This window comes from Arachis hypogaea, chromosome 9, assembly GCF_003086295.3.
Source record: "Arachis hypogaea cultivar Tifrunner chromosome 9, arahy.Tifrunner.gnm2.J5K5, whole genome shotgun sequence".
Taxonomy (NCBI): domain Eukaryota; kingdom Viridiplantae; phylum Streptophyta; class Magnoliopsida; order Fabales; family Fabaceae; genus Arachis; species Arachis hypogaea.
In genome coordinates this window covers 61,870,975-61,888,708 of record NC_092044.1, presented here as the reverse complement: position 1 = coordinate 61,888,708, position 17,734 = coordinate 61,870,975, and the positions used below count along the sequence as shown (strand labels likewise).

The 17,734-nt window shown below is 40.8% G+C and overlaps 1 non-coding gene across 1 annotated transcript; it reads right to left on the bottom strand.

Annotated features, from left to right (window-relative positions):
• Nucleotides 1–14,219: 14,219 nt before the first annotated feature.
• Nucleotides 14,220–14,325, bottom strand: LOC112713483 (small nucleolar RNA R71). The gene has a single exon (XR_003158455.1). It is a non-coding gene; the product is annotated as a small nucleolar RNA R71 (small nucleolar RNA).
• Between the last annotated feature and the right edge of the window lie 3,409 nt (nucleotides 14,326–17,734).

Below are 17,734 nucleotides of genomic sequence, written 5' to 3'. Positions count from 1 at the left end.
ATCAAAGTTGACCCTTCTAGTGTAGGGGTGTTCATCTCCTTGCATCATGGGCAAGTTGAATGCCAACCTTACATTTACCGAACTAAAATCTAAGCAATTCTCCTGAACCATTGTAAGCCAATTCTTTGGATCTGGGTTCACACTTTGATCAAGGTTCTTGGTGATCCATGTATTGGCATAGAACTCTTGAACCATTAAGATTCTGACTTGTTGAATGGGGTTGGTAAGAACTTCCCAACCTCTTCTTTGGATCTCATGTCGGATCTCCGGATATTCACTCTTTTTGAGTTTGAAAGGGACCTCGGGGATCACCTTCTTCATGGCCACAAATTCATAGAAGTGGTCTTGATGCACCCTTGAGATGAATCTCTCCATCTCCCATGACTCGGAGGTGGAAGCTTTTGCCTTCCCTTTCCTCTTTCTAGAGGTTTCTCTGGCCTTAGGTGCCATAAATGGTTATGGAAAAAGAAAAAGGAACGCTTTTACCACACCAAACTTAGAAGGTTTGCTCATCCTCGAGCAAAAGAAGAAAGAAGAGAGTAGAAGAAGAAGAAATAGAGGAGATGGAGGGGGGGCTTTGTGTTTCGGCCAAGGGGGAGAAGTAGTGTTTAGGTTGTGTGAAAATGAAGGAGTGAAGATGGGTTTATATAGGGGTGGAGAGAAGGGTAGGGTTCGGCCATTATGGGTGGGTTTGGGAGGGAAAGTGGTTTGAATTTGGATGGTGGGGTAGGTGAGGTTTTATGAAAGATGGATGTGAGTGGTGAAGAGAATGGTGGGATTTGATATGTGAGGGGTTTTTTTGGGGAAGAGGTATTGAGGTGATTGGTGAATGGGTGAAGAAGAGGGAGAGTGGTGGGGTAGGTGGGGATCCTGTGGGGTCTACAGATCCAGAGGTATCAAGGATAGCTCATCCCTGCACCAAGTGGCGTGCAAAAATGCCCTTTCTGCCAATCCTGGCGTTAAACGCCAGGCTGCTGCCCCTTTCTGGTGTTTAACGCCAGCTGCTTGCCCATTCCTGGCGTTAAACGCCAGTCTGGTGCCCCTTTCTGGCGTTAGACGCCCAGAATGGTGCCAGACTGGGCGTTAAACGCCCATTTTGCTGTCTTCACTGGCGTTTAAACGCCAGCAAGCTTTCCTCCAGAGTGTGCCATTTTTCTTTCTGTTTTTCATTCTATTTTTGGTTTTTTCAATTGATTTTGTGACTTCACATGATCATCAACCTACAGAAAACATAAAATAACAAAAGGAAAATAGATAAATATAACATTGGGTTGCCTCCCAACAAGCGCTTCTTTAATGTCAGTAGCTTGACAGTGGGCTCTCATGGAGCTTCACAGATACTCAGAGCAATGTTGGAACCTCCCAACACCAAACTTAGAGTTTGAATGTGGGGGTTCAACACCAAACTTAGAATTTGGTTGTGGCCTCCCAACACCAAACTTAGAGTTTGACTGTGGGGCTCTGTTTGACTCTGTTTTGAGGGAAGCTCATCATGCTTCCTCTCCATGGTTACAGAAGGATATCCTTAAGCCTTAAACACAAAGGATTTTTCATTCACTTGAATGATCAATTCTCCTCTGTCAACATCAATCACAGCCTTTGCTGTGGCTAGGAAGGGTCTGCCAAGGATGATGGATTCATCCATGCACTTTCCAGTCTTTAGGACTATGAAATCAGCAGGGATGTAATGGTCTTCAATCTTTACCAGAACATCCTCTACAAGTCCATAAGCTCATTTTCTTGAATTGTCTGCCATCTCTAGTGAGATTCTTGCAGCTTGTACCTCAAAGATCCCTAGCTTCTCCATTACAGAGAGAGGCATGAGGTTTATGCTTGACCCTAGGTCACACAGAGCCTTCTTAAAGGTCATGGTGCCTATGGTACAAGGTATCGAGAACTTCCCAGGATCCTGTCTCTATTGAGGTAATCTCTGCCTAGTCAAGTCATCCAGTTCTTTGGTAAGCAAAGGGGGTTCATCCTCCCAAGTCTTATTACCAAATAACTTGTCATTTAGCTTCATGATTGCTCCAAGGTACTTAGCAACTTGCTCTTCAGTGACATCTTCGTCCTCTTCAGAGGAAGAATACTCATCAGAGCTCATGAATGGCAGAAGTAAATCCAACGGAATCTCTATGGTCTCATTATGAGCCTCAGATTCCCATGGTTCCTCATTAGGGAACTCATTGTAGGCTAGTGGACGTCCATTGAGGTCTTCCTCGGTGGAAATCACTGCCTCTTCATCCTCTCCAAATTCGACCATGTTGATGGCCTTACACTTTCCTTTTGGATTTTCTTCTGTATTGCTTGGGAGAGTGCTAGGAGGGAGTTCAGTAACTTTCTTACTCAGCTGACCCACTTGTGCCTCCAAGTTTCTAATGGAGGACCTTGTTTCAGTCATGAAACTTTGAGTGGTTTTGATTAGATCAGAGACCATGGTTTCTAAGTCAGAGTGGCTCTACTTAGAATTCTCTGTCTGTTGCTGAGAAGATGATGGAAAAGGCTTGCCATTGCTAAACCTGTTTCTTCTGCCATTATTGTTGTTGTTGAGGTCTCTGTTGATCCTTCCATGAGAGATTTGAATGATTTCTCCATGAAGGATTATAGGTGTTTCCATAGGGTTCTCTCATGTAATTCACCTCTTCCATTGACGGGTTCTCAGGATCATAAGCTTCTTCTTCAGATGAAGCGTCCTTAGTACTGCCTGGTGCAGCTTGCATTCCAGACAGACTTTGAGAAATCATATTGACTTGCTGAGTCAATATTTTGTTCTAAGCTAATATGGCATTCAAAGTATCAATCTTAAGAAGTCCTTTCTTCTGATTCGTCCCATTGTTCACAGGATTCCTTTCAAAAGTGTACATGAATTGGTTATTTGCAACCATTTCAATGAGTTCTTGAGCTTCTGCAGGCGTCTTCTTCAGATGAAGAGATCCTCCAGCAGAGCTGTCCAATGACATCTTGGACAGTTCAGACAGACCATCATAGAAGATACCTATGATGCTCCATTCAGAAAGCATGTCTGAAGGATACTTTCTAATCAATTGTTTGTATCTTTCCCAAGCTTCATAGAGGGATTCGCCTTCCTTCTGTCTGAAAGTTTGGACTTCACTCTAAGCTTACTCAATTTTTGAGGTGGAAAGAACTTTGCCAAGAACGCATTGACTAGCTTTTCCCAAGAGTTCAGGCTTTCTTTAGGTTGTGAGTCCAACCATATCCTAGCTCTGTCTCTTACAGAAAAAGGGAATAGCATAAGTCTGTAGACCTCAGGGTCAACCCCATTGGTCTTGATAGTGTCACAGATTTTGCAAGAATTCAGCTAAAAACTGATGAGGATCTTCCAATGGAAGTCCATGGAACTTGCAATTTTGTTGCATTAGAGAAACTAATTGAGGCTTAAGCTCAAAGTTGTTTGCTCCAATGGCGGGGATAGAGATGCTTTTCCCATAGAAGTCGGGAGCAGGTGCAGTAAAGTCACCCAGCACCTTCCTTGCATTGTTGGCATTGTTGTTGTTTTCGGCTGCCATGTCTTCTTCTTGTTTGAAGATTTCTGTTAGGTCCTCTACAGAGAGTAGTGCTTTAGCTTCTCTTAGCTTTTGCTTCAAGGTCCTTTCAGGTTCAGGGTCAGCCTCAACAAGAATGCTTTTGTCTTTGCTCCTGCTCATATGAAAGAGAAGAGAACAAGAAAATATGGAATTCTCTATGTCACAGTATAGAGATTCCTTGAGATGTCAGAGGAAAAGAAGAATAGAAGGAGGAGGTAGAAGAATTCGAAGTTAACAAGAGGGATAGAGTTCGAATTGTGCATTGAAGAGGAGTGTTAGTCCATAAATAGAAGGATGTGAGAAGAGGGGAAGAATTTTTGAAATTAAAGTAAAAGATTTTAAAATAATTAAAAGAAATTTTGAAAATCTGATTGATGATTTTCGAAAATTAAAGTTGGGAAAGAAATAAAGTGATTTTGAAAAAGATTTTGAAATTAGAAATCAAAAGGATATGATTGAAATCTATTTTGAAAAAGATGTGATTAAGAAGATATGATTGAAAAGTTATGGTTTTAAAGAGATATGATTGAAAACTAATTTAAAAAGATTTGATTTTTTAAATTAATGACTTGGCTAACAAGAAATTTAAAAGATATGATTCAGACATTAAACCTTTCTCAACAGAAAAGGCAATGGTGCACGAAATTGTGATCAATACTTTTCACAACTCAAATAATCCCCGGTAATGAATCCAAAAACTTGGTATTCAACACCATGGCATAAACACAACTTCGCACAACTAACCAGCAAGTGTACTGGGTCGTCCAAGTAATAAACCTTACGCGAGTAAGGGTCGATCCCACAGAGATTGTTGGTATGAAGCAAGCTATGGTCACCTTGTAAATCTTAGCCAGGCAAACTCAAATGGGTATGGTGATATGCGAATAAAACATAAAGATAAAGATAGAGATACTTATGTAATTCATTGGTAGGAATTTCAGATAAGCGTATGAAGATGCCTTCCCTTCCGTCTCTCTGCTTTCCTACTGTCTTCATCCAATCCTTCTTACTCCTTTCCATGGCAAGCTTAAGCAAGGGTTTCACCATTGTCAGTGGCTACCTCCCATCCTCTCAGTGGAAATGTTCAACGCACCCTGTCACGGCACGGCTATCCATCTGTCGGTTCTCGATCAGGCCGGAATAGAATCCAGTGATTCTTTTGCGTCTGTCACTAACGCCCCGCCCTCAGGAGTTTGAAGCACGTCACAGTCATTCAATCATTGAATCCTACTCAGAATACCACAGACAAGGTTAGACCTTCCGGATTCTCTTGAATGCCGCCATCAGTTCTAGCCTATACCACAAAGATTCCGGTTAAAGAATCCAAGAGATATCCACCCAATCTAAGGTAGAACGGAGGTGGTTGTCAGGCACACGTTCATAGGTGAGAATGATGATGAGTGTCACGGATCATCACATTCATCAAGTTGAAGAACAAGTGGTATCTTAGAACAAGAACAAGCGGAATTGAATAGAACAACAATAGTAATTGCATTAATACTCGAGGTACAGCAGAGCTCCACACCTTAATCTATGGTGTGTAGAAACTCCACCGTTGAAAATACATAAGTGATAGTGTGATCATTGGTTTCGGCCCCAGAGAGGGAACCAGAAGAACCAAGATATCTCAATACAATAGTAAAAGGTCCTACTTATAGAGAACTAGTAGCCTAAGGTTTACAGAGATGAGTAAATGACATAAAAATCCACTTCCGGGCCCACTTGGTGTGTGCTTGGGCTGAGCAATGAAGCATTTTCATGTAGAGACTCCTCTTGGAGTTAAACGCCAGCTTTGGTGCCAGTTTGGGCGTTTAACTCCCATTCTTGTGCCAGTTCCGGCGTTTAACGCTGAGAATTCTGAGGGTGACTTTGAACGCCGGTTTGGGCCATCAAATCTTGGGCAAAGTATGAACTATCATATATTGCTAGAAAGCCCAGGATGTCTACTTTCCAACGCCGTTGAGAACGCGCCAATTGGGCTTCTGTAGCTCCAGAAAATCCACTTCGAGTGCAGGGAGGTCAGAATCCAACAGCATCTGCAGTCCTTTTTAGTCTCTAAATCAGATTTTTGCTCAGGTCCCTCAATTTCAGCCAGAAAATACCTGAAATCACAGAAAAACACAAAAACTCATAGTAAAGTCTAGAAAAGTGAATTTTAACTAAAAACTAATAAAAATATACTAAAAACTAACTAGATCATACTAAAAACATACTAAAAACATTGCCAAAAAGCGTACAAATTATCCGCTCATCACAACACCAAACTTAAATTGTTGCTTGTCCTCAAGCAACTGAAAATCAAATAGGATAAAAAGAAGAGAATATGCAATGAATTCCAAAAACATCTATGAAGATCAGTATTAATTAGATGAGCGGGGCTTTTAGCTTTTTGCCTCTGAACAGTTTTGGCATCTCACTCTATCCTTTGAAATTCAGAATGATTGGCTTCTTTAGGAACTCAGAATCCAGATAGTGTTATTGATTCTCCTAGTTAAGTATGATGATTCTTGAACACAGCTACTTATTGAGTCTTGGCCGTGGCCCAAAGCACTCTGTCTTCCAGTATTACCACCGGATACATACATGCCACAGACACATAATTGGGTGAACCTTTTCAGATTGTGACTCAGCTTTGCTAGAGTCCCCAATTAGAGGTGTCCAGGGTTCTTAAGCACACTCTTTTTGCCTTGGATCACAACTTTATTTCTTTCTTTTTCTTTTCTTTTTCTCTCTTTTTTTTTCGTTTTCTTTTTCTTTCTTCTTCTTTTTTTTTTCGTTTTTCTTTTCTTCTTTCTCTCTTTTTTTTTGTATTCACTGCTTTTTTCTTGCTTCAAGAATCATTTTTATGATTTTTCAGATCCTCAGTAACATGTCCCCTTTTTCATCATTCTTTCAAGAGCCAATATTCATGAACCACAAATTCAAAAGACATATGCACTGTTTAAACATACATTCAGAAAACAAAAGCATTGCCACCACATCAAAATAATTAAACTGTTATAAAATTCAAAATTCATGCAATTCTTATCTTTTTCAATTAAGAACATTTTTCATTTAAGAGAGGTGATGGATTCATAGGACATTCATAACTTTAAGGCATAGACACTAAGACACTAATGATCACAAGACACAAACATAGATAAACATAAGCACTAAAATTCGAAAAACAGGAAAATAAAGAACAAGGAAATTAAAGAACGGGTCCACCTTAGTGATGGCGGTTTGTTCTTCCTCTTGAAGATCCTATGGAGTGCTTTAGCTCCTCAATGTCTCTTTCTTGTCTTTGTTGCTCCTCTCTCATGATTCTTTGATCTTCTCTAATTTCATGGAGGATGATGGAGTGTTCTTGGTGCTCCACCTTTAGTTGTCCCATGTTGGAACTCAATTCTCCTAGGGAGGTGTTGATTTGCTCCCAATAGTTTTGTGGAGGAAAGTGCATCCCTTGAGGCATCTCAGGGACTTCATGATGAGTGGGGTCTCTTGTTTGCTCCATCCTTTTCTTAGTGATGGGCTTGAGGTCATTCCTTCTTAGTTGAATCGGCTTCCTTTTCTCTTCCATTGAGCGCCCTCTTCACAGATGTCTATGAGGACTTGGTCCAACCTTTGATCAAAGTTGACCATTTTTGAGTTTGAAAGGGATCTCGGGGATCACCTTCTTCAAGGCCACAACTTCATAGAAGTGGTCTTGATGCACCCTTGAGATGAATCTTTCCGTCTCCCATGACTCGGAGGTGAAAGCTTTTGCCTTCCCTTTCCTCTTTCTAGAGGTTTCTCCAGCCTTGGATGCCATAAATGGTTATGGAAAAACAAAAAGCAATGCTTTTACCACACCAAACTTAAAAGGTTTGCTCGTCCTCGAGCAAAAGAAGAAAGAAGAGAGTAGAAGAAGAAGAAATGAGGAAGAAGGGAATGGCTTTGTGTTCGGCCAAAAAAAAGGGAGAGAAGTGGTGTTTAGGTTGTGTGAAAATGAAGGAGTGAAGGAGGGTTTATATAGGAGTGGGGGAAGGGTAGGGTTCGGTCAAGTGAGGGTGGGTTTGGGTGGGAAAGTGGTTTGAATTTGAATGGTGAGGTAGGTGGGGTTTTATGAAGGATGGATGTGAGTGGTGAAGAGAAAGATGGGATTTGATAGGTGAAGGGTTTTTGGGGAAGAGGTGTTGAGGTGATTGGTGAATGGGTGAAGAGGAGAGAGAGTGGTGGGGTAGGTGGGGATCCTGTGGGGTCCACAGATCCTGAGGTGTCAAGGAAAAGTCATCCCTGCACCAAATGGCATGCAAAATTGCGTTTTTAGCCAATTCTGGCGTTAAACGCCGGGCTGGTGCCCATTTCTGGTGTTTAACGCCAGCTTCTTGCCCTTTTCTGGCATTTAACACCAGTCTGGTGCCCCTTTCTGGCGTTAAACGCCCAGAATGGTGCCAGACTGGGCGTTAAACGCCCATCTGCTAGCCTTACTGGCGTTTAAACGCCAGCACGCTCTCCTCCAGGGTGTGCTGTTTTTCTTTCTGCTTTTCATTCTGTTTTTGCTTTTTTCATTGATTTTGTGACTTCTCATGATCATCAACCTACAAAAAACATAAAATAACAAAGAAAAATATATATAAAATATAACATTGGGTTGCCTCCCAACAAGCGCTTCTTTAATGTCAGTAGCTTGACAGAGGACTCTCATGGAGCCTCACAGATATTCAGAGCAATGTTGGAACCTCCCAACACCAAACTTAGAGTTTGAATGTGGGGGTTCAACACCAAACTTAGAGTTTGGTTGTGGCCTCCCAACACCAAACTTAGAGTTTGACTGTGGGGGCTCTGTTTGGCTCTATTTTGAGAGAAGATCTTCATGCTTCCTCTCCATGGTGACAGAGGGATATCCTTGAGCTTCAAACACAAAGGATTCTTCATTCACTTGAATGATCAATTCTCCTCTATCAACATCAATCACAGCCTTTGCTGTGGCTAGGAAGGGTCTGCCAAGGATGATGGATTCATCCATGAACTTCCCAGTCTCTAGGACTATGAAATCAGCGGGGATGTAATGGTCTTCAACTTTCACCAGAATATCCTCTACAAGTCCATGAGCTTGTTTTCTTGAATTGTCTGCCATCTCTAGTGAGATTTTTGCAGCTTGTACCTCAAAGATCCCTAGCTTTTCCATTGCAGAGAGAGGCATGAGGTTTACACTTGACCCTAAGTCACACAAGGCCTTCTTAAAGGTCATGGTGCCTATGGTACAAGGTATTGAAAACTTCCCAGGATCCTGTCTCTTTTGAGGTAGTTTCTGCCTAGACAAGTTATCCAGTTCTTTGGTGAGCAAAGGGGGTTCATCCTCCCAAGTCTCATTTCCAAATAACTTGTCATTTAGCTTCATGATTGCTCCAAGGTATTTAGCAACTTGCTCTTCAGTGACATACTCATCCTCTTCAGAGGAAGAATACTCATCAGAGCTCATGAATGGCAGAAGTAAGTCCAATGGAATCTCTATGGTCTCATTTTGAGCCTCAGATTCCCATGGTTCCTTATTGGGGAACTCATTGGAGGCCAGTGGACGTCCATTGAGGTCTTCCTCAGTGGCGTTCACTGCCTCTTCTTCCTCTCCAAATTCGGCCATGTTGATGGCCTTGCACTCTCCTTTTGGATTTTCTTCTGTATTGCTTGGAAGAGTACTAGGAGGGAGTTCAGTAATTTTCTTGCTCAGCTGTCCCACTTGTGCCTCCAAGTTTCTATTGGAGGACCTTGTTTCAGTCATGAAACTTTGAGTGGTTTTGATTAGATCAGAGACCATGGTTGCTAAGTCAGAGGTATTCTGCTTAGAACTCTCTGTCTGTTGCTGAGAAGATGATGGGAAAGGCTTGCTATTGCTAAACCTGTTTCGTCCACCATTATTATTGTTGAAACCTTGTTGAGGTCTCTGTTGATCCTTCCATGAGAAATTTGGATGATTTCTCCATGAAGAATTATAGGTGTTCCCATAGGGTTCTCCCATGTAATTCACCTCTTCTATTGAAGGGTTCTCAGGATCATAAGCTTCTTCTTCAGATGAAGCTTCCTTAGTACTGCTTGGTGCATTTTGCATTCCAGACGGACTTTGAGAAATCATATTGACTTGTTGAGTCAATATTTTATTCTGAGCCAATATGGCATTCAGAGTGTCAATCTCAAGAACTCCTTTCTTCTGACTAGTCCCATTGTTCACAGGATTCCTTTCAGAAGTGTACATGAATTGGTTATTTGCAACCATTTCAATTAGCTCTTGAGCTTCTGTAGGCGTCTTCTTCAGATGAAGAGATCCTCCAGCAGAGCTATCCAAAGACATCTTGGACAGTTCAGAGAGACCATCATAGAAAATACCTATGATGCTCCATTCAGAAAGCATGTCAGAGGGACACTTTCTGATTAATTGTTTGTATCTTTCCCAAGCTTCATAGAGGGATTCTCCTTCCTTCTGTCTGAAGGTTTGGACTTCCACTCTAAGCTTACTCAATTTTTGAGGTGGAAAGAACTTTGCCAAGAAGGCATTGACTAGCTTTTCCCAAGAGTCCAGGTTTTCTTTGGGTTGAGAGTCCAACCATGTCCTAGCTCTGTCTCTTACAGCAAAAGGGAATAGCATAAGTCTGTAGACCTCAGGGTCAACCCTATTAGTCTTGACAGTGTCACAGATTTGCAAGAATTCAGCTAAGAACTGATGAGGATCTTCCAATGGAAGTCCATGGAACTTGCAATTCTGTTGCATTAGAGAAACTAATTGAGGCTTAAGCTCAAAGTTGTTTATTCCAATGGCAGGGATAGAGATGCTTCTCCCATAGAAGTCGGGAGTAGGTGCAGTAAAGTCACCCAGCACCTTCCTTGCATTGTTGGCATTGTTGTTGTTTTCGGCTGCCATGTGTTCTTCTTCTTTGAAGAATTCGGTTAGGTCCTCTACAGAGAGTTGTGCCTTAGCTTCTCTTAGCTTTCGCTTCAAGGTCCTTTCAGGTTCAGGATCAGCCTCAACAAGAATGTTTTTGTCCTTGCTCCTACTCATAAGAAAGAGAAGAGAACAAGAAAATGTGGAATCCTCTATGTCACAGTATAGAGATTCCTTGAGGTGTCAGAGGAAAAGAAAAATAGAAGGCAGAAGTAGAAAATTCGAACTTATCAAAGAAGATGGAGTTCGAATTTTGCATTAAGGAATAGTGTTAGTCCATAAATAGAAGGATGTGAGAAGAGGGGAAGTAATTTTCGAAAATTTAAGTAAAAGATTTTGAAAACATTTTGAAAAACACTAATTGATTTTCGAAAACCATGATTGAGAAAGAAGTAAAAAGATTTTGAAATTAGAAATCAAAAAGATTTGATTGAAAACTACTTTGAAAAAGATGTGGTTAAGAAGATATGATTGGTTTTTAAAAAAATGTGATTGAGAAGATATGATTTGAAAAACATTTTAAAAAGATTTGATTTTAAAAATTAATGACTTGGCTATCAAGAAAAGATATGATTCAAACATTAAACCTTTCTCAACAGAAAAGGCAACATACTTGAAATGTTGAATCAAATCATTAATTGATAGTAAGTATTTTTGAAAATGGAAAGAAATTGATTTTGAAAAAGATTTGATTGAAAAGATTGATTTGAAAAAGATTTGATTTTGAAAAGATTTTGAAAACTTGAAAAAAAAATTTGCATTGAAAACAAAATCTTCCCTCTTGTGCCATCCTGGCGTTAAACGCCCAGAATGGTGCACATTCTGGCGTTTAACGCCCAAAACTCTACCCTTTTGGGGTTAAACGCCCAACCAGGCACCCTGGCTGGCGTTTAAACGCCAGTCTGTCCTTCTTCACTGGGCGTTTTGAACGCCCAGCTTTTTCTGTGCAATTCCTCTGCTGTATGTTCTGAATCTTCAATTCTCTGTATTATTGACTTGAAAAGACACAAATTAAAAAATATTTTTGAATTTTTAATAATGAGGAATAATCAAAATGCAACTAAAATCAAATAATAATGCATGCAAGACACCAAACTTAGCAGTTTGTATACTACTGACACTAATGAGAATGCATATGAGACACATAAACACTCAAGTCAAGAGAATTCAAAGATCAGAGTAAGAAATCATCAAGAACAACTTGAAGATCACTAAGACACATGCATGAATGCAAGAAGAACAGAAACATGCAATTAACACCAAACTTAATATGAGACACTAGACTCAAACAAGAAATTATTGGATTTTATGATTTTGTAATTTTTTTGTGCTTTTTTCGAAAATTAAGTGGAAAAAGAAAATAAAGATATCAAAATTCTTAATGAGAAGTCCAGGAATCATGCAATGTTTAGTCTAAGACTCCGGTCCAGGAATTAGACATGGCTTCACAGCCAGCCAAGCTTTCAAAGAAAGCTTCGGTCCAAAACACTAGACATGGCCAAAGGCCAGCCAAGCCTTAGCAGATCACTGCTCCAACAGCAAGATTGATAGAAATCAACAAGCTCTTGTGATGATAAGTTGAAACCTCGGTCCAATGAAATTAGACATGGCTTCACAGCCAGCCAGATTTCAACAGATCATCATGAAACTCTAGAATTCATTCTTAAGAACTCTGAAGAAAAAAAATACCTAATCTAAGCAACAAGATGAACCGTCAGTTGTCCATACTCGAACAATCCCCGGCAACGGCGCCAAAAACTTGGTGCACGAAATTGTGATCAATACTTTTCACAACTCAAATAATCCCCGGTAATGAATCCAAAAACTTGGTATTCAACACCATGGCATAAACACAACTTCGCACAACTAACCAGCAAGTGTACTGGGTCGTCCAAGTAATAAACCTTACGCGAGTAAGGGTCGATCCCACAGAGATTGTTGGTATGAAGCAAGCTATGGTCACCTTGTAAATCTTAGTCAGGAAAACTCAAATGGGTATGGTGATATGCGAATAAAACATAAAGATAAAGATAGAGATACTTATGTAATTCATTGGTAGGAATTTCAGATAAGCGTATGAAGATGCCTTCCCTTCCGTCTCTCTGCTTTCCTACTGTCTTCATCCAATCCTTCTTACTCCTTTCCATGGCAAGCTTAAGCAAGGGTTTCACCGTTGTCAGTGGCTACCTCCCATCCTCTCAGTGGAAATGTTCAACGCACCCTGTCACGGCACGGCTATCCATCTGTCGGTTCTCGATCAGGCCGGAATAGAATCCAGTGATTCTTTTGCGTCTGTCACTAACGCCCCGCCCTCAGGAGTTTGAAGCACGTCACAGTCATTCAATCATTGAATCCTACTCAGAATACCACAGACAAGGTTAGACCTTCCGGATTCTCTTGAATGCCGCCATCAGTTCTAGCCTATACCACGAAGATTCCGGTTAAAGAATCCAAGAGATATCCACCCAATCTAAGGTAGAACGGAGGTGGTTGTCAGGCACACGTTCATAGGTGAGAATGATGATGAGTGTCACGGATCATCACATTCATCAAGTTGAAGAACAAGTGGTATCTTAGAACAAGAACAAGCGGAATTGAATAGAAGAACAATAGTAATTGCATTAATACTCGAGGTACAGCAGAGCTCCACACCTTAATCTATGGTGTGTAGAAACTCCACCGTTGAAAATACATAAGTGATAGTGTGATCATTGGTTTCGGCCCTAGAGAGGGAACCAGAAGAACCAAGATATCTCAATACAATAGTAAAAGGTCCTACTTATAGAGAACTAGTAGCCTAAGGTTTACAGAGATGAGTAAATGACATAAAAATCCACTTCTGGGCCCACTTGGTGTGTGCTTGGGCCGAGCAATGAAGCATTTTCGTGTAGAGACTCCTCTTGGAGTTAAACGCCAGCTTTGGTGCCAGTTTGGGCGTTTAACTCCCATTCTTGTGCCAGTTCCGGCGTTTAACGCTGGGAATTCTGAGGGTGACTTTGAACGCCGGTTTGGGCCATCAAATCTTGGGCAAAGTATGGACTATCATATATTTCTGGAAAGCCCAGGATGTCTACTTTTCAACGCCGTTGAGAGCGCGCCAAATGGGCTTCTGTAGCTCCAGAAAATCCACTTCGAGTGCAGGGAGGTCAGAATCCAACAGCATCTGCAGTCCTTTTTAGTCTCTAAATCAGATTTTTGCTCAGGTCCCTCAATTTCAGCCAAAAAATACCTGAAATCACAGAAAAACACACAAACTCATAGTAAAGTCCAGAAAAGTGAATTTTAAATAAAAACTAATAAAAATATACTAAAAACTAACTAAAACATACTAAAAACATACTAAAAATATTGCCAAAAAGCGTACAAATTATCCGCTCATCAGAGGTCCAACTACAACTCCAATTATACACCTTTCTTGGCCAATGTTTGAGGCAACATTGGAGCACCAACTTTGGCTCCAACGTTGGTTCCCTTTGCTTCCTTCCATGGCCTTCTTGTTGCTTCTTTGTGTTTCCTTTCTTAGCCTCCTTTTCACTTATCATCAACCAAACATTTGCATCAAAGTTTGCTATAATTCACAAGATCTTTGCATCATTAAATCATCAACAAAAGTGAAGGCTAATGGTGTCTACCCGGACACCTATAAGCTGCTGCTGTTTCCTTTTTCTCTCAGAGATAAGGCATCAAAGTGGTTAGAATTATTTTCTAAGGAGGGTTTGACAACTTGGGAGGAAGTTGTGAACAAGTTCTTGGCTAGATTCTACCCTTCCCAAAGAGTTAACAGATTGAGAGCTAAGGTGCAAACCTTTACACAACAAGATTGGGAAACTCTTTATGAGGCATGGGAGAGATACAAGGAGTTGACAAGAAAATGCCCTCCAGACATGTTCAATGTGTAAGGTCCGACATCGGTTGGGGAGGGGAACGAAGCATGCCTTATAAGGGTGTGGATACCTCTCCCTAGCATGATGCATTTTGACAAGTGGGTATCGGGGGCTTCGGCTATCATCCCTATCGTCAAAGGCAAAACTGTGAGGCCTTGTGTGCCAAAGCAGACAATATTGTGCTAGCGGGTGGTTTGGGCTGTTACATATGGTATCAGAGCCAGAACCCGGATCAATATGCAGCGAGGGCGCTGGGCTCTCATAGGGGTGGATTGTAAGGTCCGACATCGGTTGGGGAGGGAAACGAAGCATGCCTTATAAGAGTGTGGATACCTCTCCCTAGCATGACGCATTTTGACGAGTGAGTATCGGGGACTTCGACTATCATCCCTATCGTCAAAGGCAAAACCATGAGGCCTTGTGTGCCAAAGCGGACAATATCGTGCTAGCGGGTGGTCTGGGCTGTTACACAATGAATCGGTACAACTGCACATTTTCTATGAAAGATTTTCACAAGAATCAAAGAAGGCCCTAGGCCACTCTTCAGGGAGTTCTCTCAACAAGAAGAAGACAATTGAAGAGGCCATAGACATCATAGAAATTGTGGCCAACAATGAGTACTTCTATGCCTCCGATAGAAACCCATGAAGGGGAGTAATAGAGCTCAACTCTATGGATGCTATGCTAGCTCAAAACAAGGTGACCATAGCTCAACTAGCAGTTCTAACCAACCAGATGGAGAAGATTCAAGTCTCAGCTATTCAAGCCCAAGCATTTATACAAGAAGAAGATACCCAGAAGTTGAATGTGAATGGGAGGAAGCCAACTATGTGAACAATTCCTTCAGACCACCATATGACCCTAATGCACAAACATACAACCCAGGTTGGAAGAACCATCCAAATTTTGGGTGAAAAAACCAACAAAACCATACTCAAGACCACAAACCATACCACACTAACCAGCACAACAACCACAATCCTAACGACCAACCAAGCAACAATAGACCGTACCAAAACTCACAAATTGCACCCTACCACTCCACCCAACTGATGAGGGAAAATCGATTCCACACAAACTCACTGACAAGTATACCGGGTCGCATTAAGTAGTAATAACTCACAGGAGTGAGGTCGATCCCACGAGGATTGATGGATCAAGCAGCTTTAGTTAGGTGATTAATTTAGTTAAGCTGACAGTTGATAATTTGAGTGGAAATTGATTGACAGAAGGTAAATTGTAAGAAAACTAGAAGGGATAATGTAAATTGACAGAAAGATAAATTGCAGAAAGCTTTAAATGGCTGAAACTTAAATTGCAAGAAATTTAAATAACTGAATCTTAAAGTGCAAGAAATTTAAATTGTACAATCTAAATTGCCAGGAAACTTAAATTGCATGAATAATAAAAGGATTTGGGTACTGGGAAGAGAAACAGAATGTAAACTACAATAAATCAGAAGCTCTAAAATGAAGAAATTCAAAGAGAGTGATTCATCAAGGATTGGAGATACTGTAATCCTTCCTGAATCAAATTGATCTCAACTCCTTTCTCAATCATTTGGTAGATCTCTGGCGGATTGAAATTGATTGAATCCCAATTCCTTGGTAATCCAATCTCTCAAATCACAATCAATCTTGCCAATTCCTTGATCTAATTGTCATGAGAAGAGGTTAAGTGCAAATCTCTCATCCATGAGCCACACTAACTCTCAAGATCTCAATTCCTCTCGAATGGTGTTGATCAAGAGAGTAGTGAAGGATAAAGCTCCAATTCTAATGCAAGTTTCAATTGAGTTCAACCTCATTCCGGAGTGAGGAATTCTAAATCAAAACATAAGATATCCAATAGCTACTAAATTACATTGAGAAGAAGAACAATTTCATTGATTCATTGGAATTACAATAGTGCTCCTCCCCCTAATGAATTTGGGGTTTAGTTCATCATAGCTCAAGTAAAACCAAAATAGAAGAGAAAAAAATTGCAGAAAGAAGAGAACAGGAAGAAAAATAAACTTAGATATAAATTTCTAAAGAGTTCCTAATAGATGAGCTAAAAGAAAAATTGAAAAGGAAGATCAAAGTAAAGAAAAAAGTCCCTAATGAAATCAAATTTTCACCTATTTATCCACCTTCTCGTTCAGTCATCAAGTACTTGGAGCAGACTTTTTGGCCTCTGTTGCAGTGGGTCAGGATGGTACTTGGTTGTAGCTTCCAGGAGAACAGAGCATTTTCAAATTGAGCGCGGCGTTGATTCACCCCTGCATAGGCATCTCCTGCACGTGCGTGTCCTTGCTCGCTGAATGCATCATCACGCGTACGTGTGCTTCGCGCCCATGCGTCCTTGATAGCGTTCGTTTAATGAGCGCTACGTTCGCGCCATGAAAGCTCCCCATGCGTGCGCATCCTCTGCGCGTGCGAGTGGATGGAAAAATGTTGATTCCAAGCTTCTGTACCACCCACGCGTGTGCGTGCTTCATCCCAGATGCACCATCGACGCGTGCGCGTCTTGTACGCGTGTGTGTTGATTGCAAAACTTTCAATTCCAAATTCAAAATTGCTCGAAAACGCTCATTAAGCCAACGTGGCGCTCTCTATGCAAATGAGCGCCAATCACATCCATGCATACGCGTCATGCACGCGTATGCGTGAGCCTTCAAAAATCGTTGCCAGATGCGTAAGTGTCCTATACGCGTGCACGTCGCTAGAGAGCGTGGGGTTCTTTATTTGAACGCAACGTTACAATGCACTACCCTTCTTTCTCTCCATTTTTCACCTAAAATCAACCAAACATGCAATCAAAGTCTCACCAAAATCATAAGATTTTGCATCATTCATAATAATCACCTAATTCTTGCATAAATCTCATGATTTTGTACAAAATAAATGATGTTTGATTGAATCAAGATAAACATGAAATTCCACTCCAATCACTTACTTATTGTGCAAGAAAGTGCATGAAACTTAACAAAATAAATGAAAATTGCTAGTAAAGGTAGCATAAGATGACTGGTCATCACAACACCAAACTTAAATATCGCTTGTCCCCAAGTAAGCAGTAGAACATGAGAAAGATGAAAAAAAAAAACAACAAAGGATATTTGTCCTTATTTGAAAGCATTCAGCTTTAGGTCATGGGATTTCATGCAAATGTAATGGAAGCTCTGCTTTTATTAGATTTCAGGATTGAAATGTTCGTTTAAGTGATAACCAAAGTTGCTGCTATGAACCTTATTATTCATCCATCATTGGTGTTTGATTTTCTTTTGTTTTTTTGCTGAGAAGCTTACACTTTTATTCACAGCTAAGTGTTATATGTTGCATCAGCTTTTTAGCTTTGTTTTTCAGTCAACACATCTTCACCATAGACACTTGGCTCACAATTCATCCTAAGACATTGATGCCCAACACCTC